This window comes from Podarcis cretensis (genome assembly GCF_951804945.1).
Source record: "Podarcis cretensis genome assembly, chromosome: 11".
NCBI classification, from domain to species: domain Eukaryota; kingdom Metazoa; phylum Chordata; class Lepidosauria; order Squamata; family Lacertidae; genus Podarcis; species Podarcis cretensis.
Genome location: NC_137180.1, coordinates 42,671,421 through 42,684,297, shown reverse-complemented (window position 1 = coordinate 42,684,297; position 12,877 = coordinate 42,671,421).

Below are 12,877 nucleotides of genomic sequence, written 5' to 3'. Positions count from 1 at the left end.
GCAGGTTGAGGGAGTGGGGTCCACCTATTTGTTCTCTGGCGCCGAGCCACTTCCTTTGTTACCTTAATGGCCCATAACCTCACAAGGAAGCTAGCCCTGGCTATTGCAGAAATTTTACTCCTTGCTTAGATTCCAACACTTGCTGAAACCTGGAATTTTAAATAGCCCCTCTCCAACTCCTAACAATATTAAGTGATGTGCACTTAAACAAGCTCCCCCCCCCCCAATCTACATACTGTATAAATGGGGATCTGAAGTGCTGGTAAATAATGGAAAGAGATCTTTGGGTAATGGTTGATAGCTCTATGAAAGTATCAGGTATGTGCAACAGCAGTTAAAATAGACAAATGCATGTTAGGTATTGTAAGGAAAGAATAGGAAATAAAAGGGTCAGTACTACAATGTCATTTTATAAACTCTAGGCCTGAGTATGGCTGCATTTAGAATTCAAAGTAATCCATAAATTGAAAAGTTGCAGAAAAGAGCAACTAAAATGATGAGGTTGTAACACTTCCCAGTGAGTAAAAGGTAAATGCTTATAGAGTTTTTTTTAATTTATGGGGGAAAGCTAGTAAGCAAAGGGGACTGAGAGAGGTTTATAAAATTTTGCATGGTGAGGAGCAAGTAAGCAGAGAGAAATTCCTTTCCTTCTAATTTTCTAGTACTTGGGGGTCATCCAATGAGATTGATTGGCATTGATAGACAAAAATAAAGATAAAAAAATTCAAGGGCAGCATCACATGTACATTACCAGAGCATGGGTCAATGTAGCCAGACTACCCCTACCCAGGAAAAGCCAACCCAAGCTGGTGAAAGGTGCCAATGGTGTGGCTGATAGGAAAGACTCATGCTTTAACAACCAGGCTGAAAGTGTTGTAGAGAGAGCCACACACAAGAAACTTAATGGTGCTGCTCATTCTCTTAAAGTCTGGTGGACCAAAAGAATGTCCATGTATTGAGGTCATGTTTGGAGACTGCCCTACGAATGTCACTGCCCTCAGAAGTCTGGCAAGTGGTGAACAGGAGACAGAGCCTTCTCTGTGGTCGTTGTGCTCCCCAGAATTCCCTGGAGAAGGAATTCTATGGAATTCCCTCTCAAGGAATACTCACTACCTGTGCTGAGCTAAAGGTGAACTGTTTCAGAAGCTTTGCTAACAACCATCTTGGTAGTCAAGATAACCCCACAATTAACTGTTAGTTTTTGCAGCAATGAGCTCACAGATGTTTATATTCACTTTCTTTGATGTACTAAGCTAATTGGCTTGCTTTGGTGTTATCCTTATCTGAGGTGGGGGTGCTGGGCTCTGAGCCCAGAAATGGGAACTATCTGTAAGATTTGGGTATTTGCCACCTATGCCCTCACCTAGGCAGGTGAAATGACATATGCTGTTTTCTGTATAAAGAATATTTTCATGTTTGCTTGGGTGTGGACAAGCCATCTTCTTGGTGCAGTGTCTGTTGTGTGTTTGCAAAGGCTGCTTTGCTGCAAGTCTGCACCTTCTTAATAAAGCACTAGAATTGGCCATGCTGATGTTTTTGGCATCCTTCTTTGATATCCCTGCACCCAACCACTCCTATGAGTACTCCCTTGGGCCTGCGGTTCAGAATACGTCTGGCACTGCTATTTATCTTATTTTATTTTTGGCATCAGGCAAAAATGCTTTTAAAGCTTACATTGCTTTCCAGCTGCTGTGGTTTTAATAAGCTTTTGGGGGGCAGTTAATATCTGAAGGCAGCCCTATATAGGGAAGTTTCTAATGTTTGATGTTTTATTGTGTTTTTAATATTCTGTTGGGAGCTGCCCAGAGTGGCTGGGACAAGCCAGTCAGATGAGCAGCATATAAATAAAAAAATTATTCTTAGTAAACTATATTTGTAATACGCATTCCTTATTTTTTTTTTTATGTAGACTGTTGTGGAAGTGTGGCTAAAACGTGCTGCATAAACTTTGTAAATCAAGAAAATAAGGTGTGGTACAACTTGGCATAGGAAATCTCCTGCATCAGGTTGGCCACTAGTTGGAAATGGAATGCTGGACCTTGGTCTGAGCCAGCAAGGCAATCCTTATGTCAACATTCCACCTTGGATCTTGTGCTTAGCTGTACTGTTGCCCCCAGTTGCTGTGCAGACATGCAGCACACCAGGATGGATAGATGACCCAACGGCCAGGCACTGGTTATACCAAATTAGTGCATGTAATGTACAAGTAACCAAGCCAGTTTGATATTATAGATGGCAATGATAAGTGGACTGGTTTAAACCTTGCCTCTGATATGTCATGAATGTACTAGCTAACTTTAAATAGGTCACTGCTTCAGCTGTGTCCCCCCATTTGAATGATTTATATATTTATATAAATATATTTAATCCACTTTGCTAGAAAAGATTGATAGGAAAGAGGAAATGCATCCTTGCAAAGGATTTCAGACCCTCCAAGTGTCCCGATTTCCCAGGGACAATCCCGGAGTTATAGGAGCCGTCTTGCTTTACCTTTGGATGTTCCTATTTTCAGCAGGGAAATGTTGGAGGGGATGAAATAAGATGTCCTTCTTTTCAGCAGAGAAATGGAGGGGATGCCATAAAGAAAAAGAAGGATATTTTTATCACATGTGGTGGGAATGTAAGAAAGTGAAAAGCTTTTGGGAAATGATATATAATGAGATGAAAAAGATGTTGAAATATACATTTATTAAAAAAAAGAAGAAGCATTTTTACTTGGCATTGTAAGTGAGGACATTAATAGACCGGACAATAAATTGTTTTTATATGCAACAACAGCAGTAAGAGTATTGTTGGCACAGAAATTGAAACAAGAAGAACTACCAACGAAAGAAGAATGGCAGACAAAATTAATGGACTATGCAGAATTGAATAAGATGACAGGAAGGATTCGAAACCTGCGGGATCAAAGATTCTCAGAGGACTGGAGTAAATATATGAATTATCTGAAAAGCAATTGTAATCAACAGATTACACTAGTTGGATTGCAAGAAGTTTTGGAAGGATTATGCGAAATTGCAGAGAAAACTATGATAAGAATTATTAGTGAAGGAGTACTAAATGTAATACTGAAAATAATGAAATGTAGATTAAGTGATAAAGACTGGAAAATCTTCAGATGCAGTTGATGGAAGTCCAAAACATTGTATAAGATAAGAAAGTATGCTATATACTTAAGGCAGCCCTGTTCAGGGAAGTTTTTAACGTGTGATATTTTACTGTATTTTTGGTTTTTATGGAAGCCACCCAGAGTGGCTGGGGAGGCCCAGCCAGATGGGAAGGGGAAAAATAATAAATTATTATTATTATTATTATTATTATTATTATTATTACTACTATATGAATTTTTGAAATTATTTGTAAAAATCAATAAAAAGAGAAATGGAGGGGATGCAACAGGACTTTCCTATTTTCACAAGGGAAATGTTGGAGGGGAGGGGATTTGCACAAAAAATGAATATGCTAATTTTTATATATAGATACACATTTTGAAGTAGTTATTGCATCTTAATTAGAAATACAGTACATGTGGCCAGACGGTAACCTATATTTCTCCTCAATCTGCTCTCAAGGTGCCATCACTTGCCGGACACTTCAAAGTCCCTGCTCTCTCTTCTTACAGTTTTTCATCTTTAAACTGGACTTGCACTAGATAGCCCCTGGAGATCGTCAAACAGACGGTTGTTCTCTGTAAAGTAGGAAACACGGCTGTCATGGCAAGAGCCAATGGATTCATGGGTAACAGGTGTCTATGCCACAGGCATGCAAAACCAGACTGAGTGCTTGGATGCTTTCCTGAGAAGTTACACCAGGCATAGGCAAACTCGGCCCTCCAGATGTTTTGGGACTACAACTCCCATCATCCCTAGCTATCAGGGCCAGTCACCAGGGAAACATCTGGAAGGCCGAGTTTGCCTATGCTGTTACACCTATTCAGGAATAATGAAACAGGAGAACCTCTTTGAAGCAAAGAAAGGGAAACTGAATGTTAAAGTGGCTGGGAGCCACTGACAAAAGGAAATAAGAGAAATGGGGGGGGGGAGGGGAATCAGTTTAATGAACCCCATGGGTGTGTTAACACCCTGATGTGTACAAGGCATGTTTACCAATCTTCATCTGAGTGTGAGGAGCTCATCCTACACTAGAGTAGGACCCTGGCAGAGACACATGCCCGACTGGCATGTTCTCTCCCTCCTGGTCGATTGTTCGGGAGCTTCAAAAGATTTATTCAGCCCGAACATCACAGCGACCAATGCCAACAGATATTGGCGCACTTAGGGATCCGCAGAGTCTTTGCAGCTTGTGTAACTGCTTTTGGGGGACAGGGGGCGGGCTGGTGTGGAGGACTCCCTGGTCCTGAATAGGGTAACTGTGCCCCTGAAGGACCAGGTGCGCAGCCTGGGAGTCATTTTGGACTCACAGCTGTCCATGGAGGCGCAGGTCAATTCTGTATCCAGGGCAGCTGTCTACCAACTCCACCTGGTACGCAGGCTGAGACCGTACCTGCCCGCGGACTGTCTCGCCAGAGTGGTGCATGCTCTAGTTATCTCCCGCTTGGACTACTGCAATGCGCTCTACGTGGGGCTACCTTTGAAGGTGACTCGGAAACTACAACTAATCCAGAATGCGGCAGCTAGACTGGTGACTGGGGGCGGCCGCCGAGACCACATAACACCGGTCTTGAAAGACCTACATTGGCTCCCAGTACGTTTCCGAGAACAATTCAAAGTGCTGGTGTTGACCTTTAAAGCCCTAAACGGCCTCAGCCCAGTATACCTGAAGGAGCGTCTCCACCCCCATCATTCTGCCCGGACGCTGAGATCCAGCGCCGAGGGCCTTCTGGCGGTTCCCTCATTGCGAGAAGCAAAGCTACAGGGAACCAGGCAGAGGGCCTTCTCGGTAGTGGCGCCCGGTCTGTGGAACGCCCTCCCATCAGATGTCAAAGCGATAAATAACTACCTGACATTCAGAAGACATCTTAAGGCAGCCCTGTTCAGGGAAGTTTTTAATCTGTGATATTTTAGTGTATTTTTGGTTTCTATGGAAGCCGCCCAGAGTGGCTGGGGAAACCCAGCCAGATGGGCGGGGTACAAATAATAAATTATTATTATTATTATTATTATTATTATTATTATTATTACAGACCTCAGCCACTCAGCATTTTGGCTAATCTACTTTATGTACATATAACCACACACGGAGCACTGCAACATGGCTCCCTCTCTCTTTAGCACCAGACAGCAAAGAGAAAAAGCAAAGGACAATAGTCCCACTTCACGGAACACAGTAACACAAACATCCTGTCTCCGTCACTTCCCAGTGAGCCAGTGTGGTGTAGTGGTTGAGAGCGGTAGTCTTGTAATCTGGGGAACCGGGTTCTCGTCTCCGCTCCTCCACATGCAGCTGCTGGGTGACCTTGGGCCAGTCACACTTCCTTGAAGTCTCTCAGCCCCACTCACCTCACAGAGTGTTTGTTGTGGGGGAGGAAGGGAAAGGAGAATGTTAGCCGCTTTGAGACTCCTTAAAGGGAGTGAAAGGCGGGATATCAAATCCAAACTCTTCTTCTTCTTCTTCTTCTTCCCACTCTGTGGAGTCAAAACATACACCGTCATGTGAAAGACAACAATCCCATGACTGGAGCATCCCATCACGGAGCAGGAATTCTAACACTGAGACCCCAGGGAATTGTGGGAGCTAGAGTGCAGGGCTATTGCTTTCTCTCCATCCATAGGCCCCAAACCTGGGCCCTCCAGGTATAGCAGTTGTCTAACTACTTCACATTCCATTTGTGTAGAGAGTCTAAACTCTTGTGGTTTATGTGGGTGGAACAGTTTTGAAATTCAAGGATGGGAGTTAACTTTCTGTTTGCTGAGTAAGGAGCAGGTGGCAAGTGCTTGTGGATCTGCAGAAATGTCATATATTCATTCTAAAGAGCAACACACTTTTAAAGGTAAAATATGAATCAGTAAAAAAAAAAAAAAGCAGAGAAACACTGGTGCTACCACTACAGCCTTGTTTAGCAAACTACTACTTCTTGGTTTAGTGGCGTTACAAGGCCGGCTCAGATGAACTGCGGCTGAAAAGGAGGAGGCTGTGACCACACCAGACCTTTAAACCACATCCCCACCCTGTGAGGAATTGCATGTCGTGGCTGGGGCTGATGAGAGTGGTGGTCCAAAACATCTAGAGGGTACCAGGTTGGTGAAGGGTAGTGTGGTTGCTAAGCAAAACTTGCATGCATGTTGACTACACAATCAACTGCTCTGTGGAGCCACCCATTGTCATCTGTCTTGAAAAATAGGGTAAAACTGGCTGAGCTCTTAAATATTGGCAATTTAAAGGTAAATCCCCAGGCTTCTGCAGGTTAAAAATTGTGCATTTTGAAGCCATCAATTATGAAGAGGCAAATCTCCTGTTTCTCTAATAATAATAATAATAATAATAATAATAATAATAATAATTTATTATTTGTACCCGCCCATCTGGCTGGGTTTCCCCAGCCACTCTGGGCGGCTTCCATAAAAACCAAAAATACACTAAAATATCACAGATTAAAAACTTCCCTGAACAGGGCTGCCTTAAGATGTCTTCTGAATGTCAGGTAGTTATTTATCGCTTTGACATCTGATGGAAGGGCGTTCCACAGGGCAGGCGCCACTACCGAGAAGGCCCTCTGCCTGGTTCCCTGTAGCTTTGCTTCTCACAATGCGGGAACTGCCAGAAGGCCCTCAGCGCTGGACCTCAGCGTCCGGGCAGAACGATGGGGGTGGAGACGCTCCTTCAGGTATACTGGGCCGAGGCCGTTTAGGGCTTTAAAGGTCAACACCAGCACTTTGAATTGTTCTCGGAAACGTACTGGGAGCCAATGTAGGTCTTTCAAGACCGGTGTTATGTGGTCTCGGCGGCCGCCCCCAGTCACCAGTCTAGCTGCCGCATTCTGGATTAGTTGTAGTTTCCGAGTCACCTTCAAAGGTAGCCCCACGTAGAGCGCATTGCAGTAGTCCAAGCGGGAGATAACTAGAGCATGCACCACTCTGGCGAGACAGTCCGCGGGCAGGTAGGTCTCAGCCTGCGTACCAGGTGGAGTTGGTAAACAGCTGCCCTGGATACAGAATTGACCTGCGCCTCCATGGACAGCTGTGAGTCCAAAATGACTCCCAGGCCGTGCACCTGGTCCTTCAGGGGCATAGTTACCCTATTCAGGACCAGGGAGTCCTCCACACTAGCCCACCCCCTGTCCCCCAAAAACAGTACTTCTGTCTTGTCAGAATTCAACCTCAATCCATTAGCCGCCATCCATCCTCCAACCGCCTCCAGGCACTCACACAGGACCTTCACCGCCTTCACTGGTTCTGATTTGAAAGAGAGGTAGAGCTGGGTATCATCTGCATATTGATGGACACCCAGTCCAAACCCCCTGATGATCTCTCCCAGCGGCTTCATATAGATGTTAAAAAGCATGGGGGAGAAGATAGAACCCTGAGGCACCCCACAAGTGAGGGCCCAGGGGTCTGAACACTCATCCCCCACCACCACTTTCTGAACACGGCCCAGGAGGAAGGAGCGAAACCACTGTATAACAGTGCCCCCAGCTCCCAGCCCCTCTAGACGGTCCAGAAGGATGTTATAGTCGATGGTATCAAACGCCGCTGAGAGATCCAGCAGAACTAGGAAACAACTCTCACCTTTGTCCCTAGCTCGCTGGAGATCATCAACCAGCGCGACCAAGGCAGTTTCAGTCCCATGATGAGGCCTGAATCCCGATTGGAAGGGATCCAAATGGTCCGCATCCTCCAGGCGTGCCTGGAGTTGTTCAGCAACCACGCGCTCAATCACCTTGCCCAAGAATGGAAGATTTGAGACTGGGCGATAGTTGGCCATACTGGCCGGGTCTAAAGATGGTTTTTTAAGAAGCGGTTTAATGACCGCCTCTTTCAGTGGATCTGGGAATGTTCCCTCACAGTGGGAAGCATTCACCACCCCGCAGAGCCCATAGCCCAGCCCTTCCCGGCTTGCTTTTATTAGCCAGGATGGGCAAGGATCCAGGAGACAGGTGGTTGGTTTCACGCGTCCAAGCAGCCTGTCCACATCCTCGGGGGTAACGGATTGAAATTGATTCCATGCAACTTGACCAGACAGAGCTCTAGCACTCTCCCGCCCCAGCCCTGCTCCCACGGTGGTGTCAAGCTCCTTCCGAATATGAGTGATTTTATCTGCAAAAAACTTTGCAAAATCGTTGCAGGAGATCTTGGGGTCTTTACAAGGCCCCGGTGGTAAAGGTGGTTCCGTTAAATTACGAACCACCTGAAAGAGTCTCCTGCTACTATTTTCTGCAGATGCAATAGAGGCGGTGAAGAAAGTCTTCTTCGCCGTCGCTATCGCCACTTGGTAGGCTCGAACGTTGAGCTCTAACCTGTGTCCGGTCAGATTCGGAGTGAGTTTTTTGCCACCGACGTTCTAGCCGTCTCAGCGATTGTTTCATCGCCCTCAGCTCCGAAGAAAACCACGGGGCTGTCCGGGCTCCATGCAATCGGAGAGGGTGCTTTGGAGCCAGACAGTCGATAGCCCTGGTTAACTCCGCATTCCAGCGGGCCACCAGGGAATCAGCTGAAAGGCCATCAACATGGGATAAAGCATCCCTCTGGAAACCATTTGGATCCATTAAGTGGCGGGGGCGGACCATCCAAATTGGTCCCACCTCCCTGCAGAGGGGAAGGGTCGCGGAGAAGTCTAGGCAATGGATTTTAACCAGGTGTAAATCAATGTGGCAGCTGCTTGGGAGAACGTGTGACCAAAAACGAACCTGAGCTAAGTGACTCATTATAGTATATGTACAGCATGAGAGCTGGAGGGGAGGGGAACGTCAAACAGATCTGCACAGGGGAACATGTGTGAATCATGCATTGCTCAGGAAGAATAGCAATACTCCATCCATCTTCAAAAGTGGAGGTGCAAGTTGAAAGTTGGAGATGCTGTCAGCCAGCCAAGGAACTGAATGTGTGAACCTTGTGTGGACCTTGAACCAATAAAGAGCAACACTCTATTTATTATTTCCATTCCCATTAATGTAAGTCCCTTTTACTACAAATCACAAACTTGTAGATACAAAAATCACAGGCTTGGCTGGAATGCAAATACATCACCCAAATCAACCTACCAGCCTTATAACAATACCAAACTGAGGGTTCTTCCAGGTGACCTGATTGTGGAACATTCATTCTGATTTGTTTCCCGGGAGACTGGATGACATTGCCTATTTACTGAGCATTCATCTTGAATCAGTTTGCAGAGAGGTCCGATGACATTGCGTTCAAGCAAGTATTATCCTGCATTTCCAGCACATTTTCTCAGAAAATCAGATCTTTGGGGGAAGTAGGTTTGTTGTGCAAGATTTCCAATCAACTATAATCACCAGCCTGAATTTGCCAATATGTGATTGAATCACACCCCAAAATAGTGACAGTCTGGAAGCGTCCTAACTCCATGCAGTTTGGGGAAATAACCAAACACCTAATTATGGTGTCCCACTTGTGCAACCTTTGTCTGCTTGTGCAAACCTGCATGTCCAAAAATCTGCTCTGGAAGGTCAGGGGGCTATCTGAAGTGGATTGGGGCAAAAGCTGCAGATGGAAGTCGAAGAAGGGGAAATCCCATCGTGTCCAGTGTTCTGATGTTCGAATCTTTGGCCATAAATCTTAACTCTTCTTGATTAATTTTAAAGCATTAAAGGTAAGTGTGAATAATTAAATATTATGAACAATGAACTATGAGTTATCAGTTAAATTAAACTGAAGTGGCAAAGCATATTGTGGCAGTTGATAGACTGTGTATGTACTTAAATATGGCTTTAGCTAACCATATAATTCTCAATTTCAGTTTCCAGTTCCAAGTACTGTAGTCAGTCATCTTTCAGATAGCAGCTGGCTTTCTTCCAAACACTGGATCAGCAATACATTAACATTTTTACCCTAGATAATACAAAAGATATACGGTATATCCCTTCCCCCAGCAAACTGGGATGTCGGGAATAAGAGTTCTGCTTTGCCATCAACCTATATTGTATTTTGTATACAGTGGTACCTCGGGTTAAGTACTTAATTCGTTCCGGAGGTCCGTTCTTAACCTGAAACTGTTCTTAACCTGAAGCACCACTTTAGCTAATGGGGCCTCCTGCTGCTGCTGTGCCGCTGGAGCACGATTTCTGTTCTCATCCTGAAGCAAAGTTCTTAACCCGAGGTACTATTTCTGGGTTAGCGGAGTCTGTAACCTGAAGCGTATGTAACCTGAAGCATATGTAACCCGAGGTACCACTGTATATTTCAACACCACCCATTGATAAATATGATATGCACCCCTATACGCAGCCAGAAATAGGGGTGTTCAGAAAAAGCTTTACCACTTGATTCTGCTGGCTGTATAAACTGGCCCTTAATTGTACAGAGTGAAACTCTCATTTGCATACATTCATGTTAGACCATGGAGAATCCATTCAGCTTGTAAGAAAAACAAAATAAAGGCCTATTGATGTGAGCCATATAAAGTCTTGAACTGGAGAACCTACTAAATTAGTGGTGATTGATAGATGCTTTTGTATGTCTAAAACTGAGGTGAGCCCCTGTGCTAGTTGGCTTTCTCCCAGGGAATTCAAATTTCCGCCTGCAAACAGTGACACAATGCTTTATTGAATTATTGGATTTACAAGTCAGTCACACTTCTAAGTAGACATGCATATGAATGCACTGTTAATAACTTTAAAAATCAGTGATATAGGCTGGACTCGTCTCATTTGCATGAGTCCTCCAAACACTTCTGTACATGCATCATATCTTCAGTAATTTTCTCTTTTTATTGCATTATTTATTGCTATTTTTGATGCCCTGTTTTTTAGGGTGACACAGGAGGGTGTTATAAGAAAGAAGGTTTTAGGGTGCTCTTGGTTCATAATCATGCTCAGGAGTCTTATAGACCACATGAGCATGAAAAGGGGGGAAATTGAAATATAGTTATGTATTATGCCTAAGTTTCTTTTGGGTTTCTTGTCTATGAACCTCTTTTTAAAAATTCCAACAACAGAGGAGAGTGTTATATAAAAGAAAACTTTGGAAGCTTTGGGGCTTATACAAATCTCTCATATGGCTTTTGGAGTTTGGCCACACATGTAATTGCTTGCAGGAACAAAATGATATTACATGCCTTTGGGGTCCATGGGATGAATGCTAAGTTGTGATCCATGATTATAAAAATGACTGGAAGAGCCACAACCTCATCCATGCTTTTGATTTCATTTGGCATGACTGAATGGACCATATTTGGCCACATCTTGACTCATACTATTGACATGCTGCTTTCCTAGCTGACAAGAATGTTGTTGACTTTATAGTATTTGACAGTGATTGAGTTCTTCTGAGACAGGTCTGTTGGTTCTGTTTTTAGGAAACCGGGTGGAAAATAAGATGTCAAGAACGCATCTGTGTTGTTTGCACAGTGCTCATGATGAAGGAATTCTTGTTTGCCAAGAATGCAAAGAGTGATAGAAAGGTCACACATCCCTTGACAAAGCCAATGGAAACTGGAAATAAAGAAAAAAAGAGCAATTATTCTACGTGTGTGTAGTGCTTTTTGTGATGGTATTCATTGGTATGGAGTACTTTGACCTCCTTTTTTGCTGCCCAGGCTAATCACTTTGTGCTGGCACCCACAACACTTTTATAAAGATGGTAATACTGGCACCTTTTTTAAAAACAAAAAGAAAGTGTTATTTCTCTTTCTGTGTGTGTGTGTGTGTATGTGTGTGTGTGTGTGTGTGCGCGTGTGTGTATCCATTACCTTGTCGAATTAAATACTAATTCTGAATGAAATCTGACTGATGTCCTAGGACTTTCACCCCACTATTGCACATGTAAGTAACGTGGATAGTACACTGAGTGTTGTGCACACTGTTGCTATAGTGACTTTCCGCGCAAGGCGGTCTTTCTGCTTCAAACTGCTTACTCCGTGCTTTGTAGGAAAACAAGATAATGGGACAACAACAACAACAACAACGTAGATAGACAATTTTAGATTCGGGATAGAACTGTTTTATGGAGGGGCCCCTGTGTTACTGTGATAAACCAGCCATGTTGCATTTGCGCTCCTACTGCTCATGATGCTAAGTGGGGAGCTGGACTTTTGCCTCCAGAGGTCCTGCCTGGGTCCCTTCCCCTAATGCTGTGGTTCCCAATTGGTGGTCTGTGGACCCAAAGGGATCCGCATTAAAGCAAGAGGAGGAGGTTTACCCTTATGCTATTCATATAATCGGGACGCAGGTGGCGCTGTGGGTTAAAGCCTCAGCGCCTAGGGCTTGCCGATCGAAAGGTCGGCGGTTCAAATCCCTGCGGCGGGGTGCGCTCCCGCTGCTCGGTCCCAGCGCCTACCAACCTAGCAGTTCGAAAGCACCTCCGGGTGCAAGTAGATAAATAGGGACCGCTTACCAGCGGGAAGGTAAACGGCGTTTCCGTGTGCGGCTCTGGCTCTGGCTCTGGCCAGAGCAGCGATGTCACGCTGGCCACTTGACCCGGAAGTGTCTCCGGACAGCGCTGGCCCCTGGCCTCTTGAGTGAGATGGGCGCACAACCCCAGAGTCTGTCAAGACTGGCCCGTACGGGCAGGGGTACCTTTACCTTTACCTTATTCATATAATCAGTTATCAGTTATCAATATATTCACACATGCTCACATATAACCAGAGTTTTACAGTGATTTTTATAATCCATTTGAATCATAAAAGCTTTTGCCTAGTCTAACAGCAAAACTGCTTGAAACCGCAAGTTTTCAGAGATGGACCTTTCCCCCAGTGCCTTCTTACACTCTAGAGAAACGGGAAGTTATAAATCAGAAGA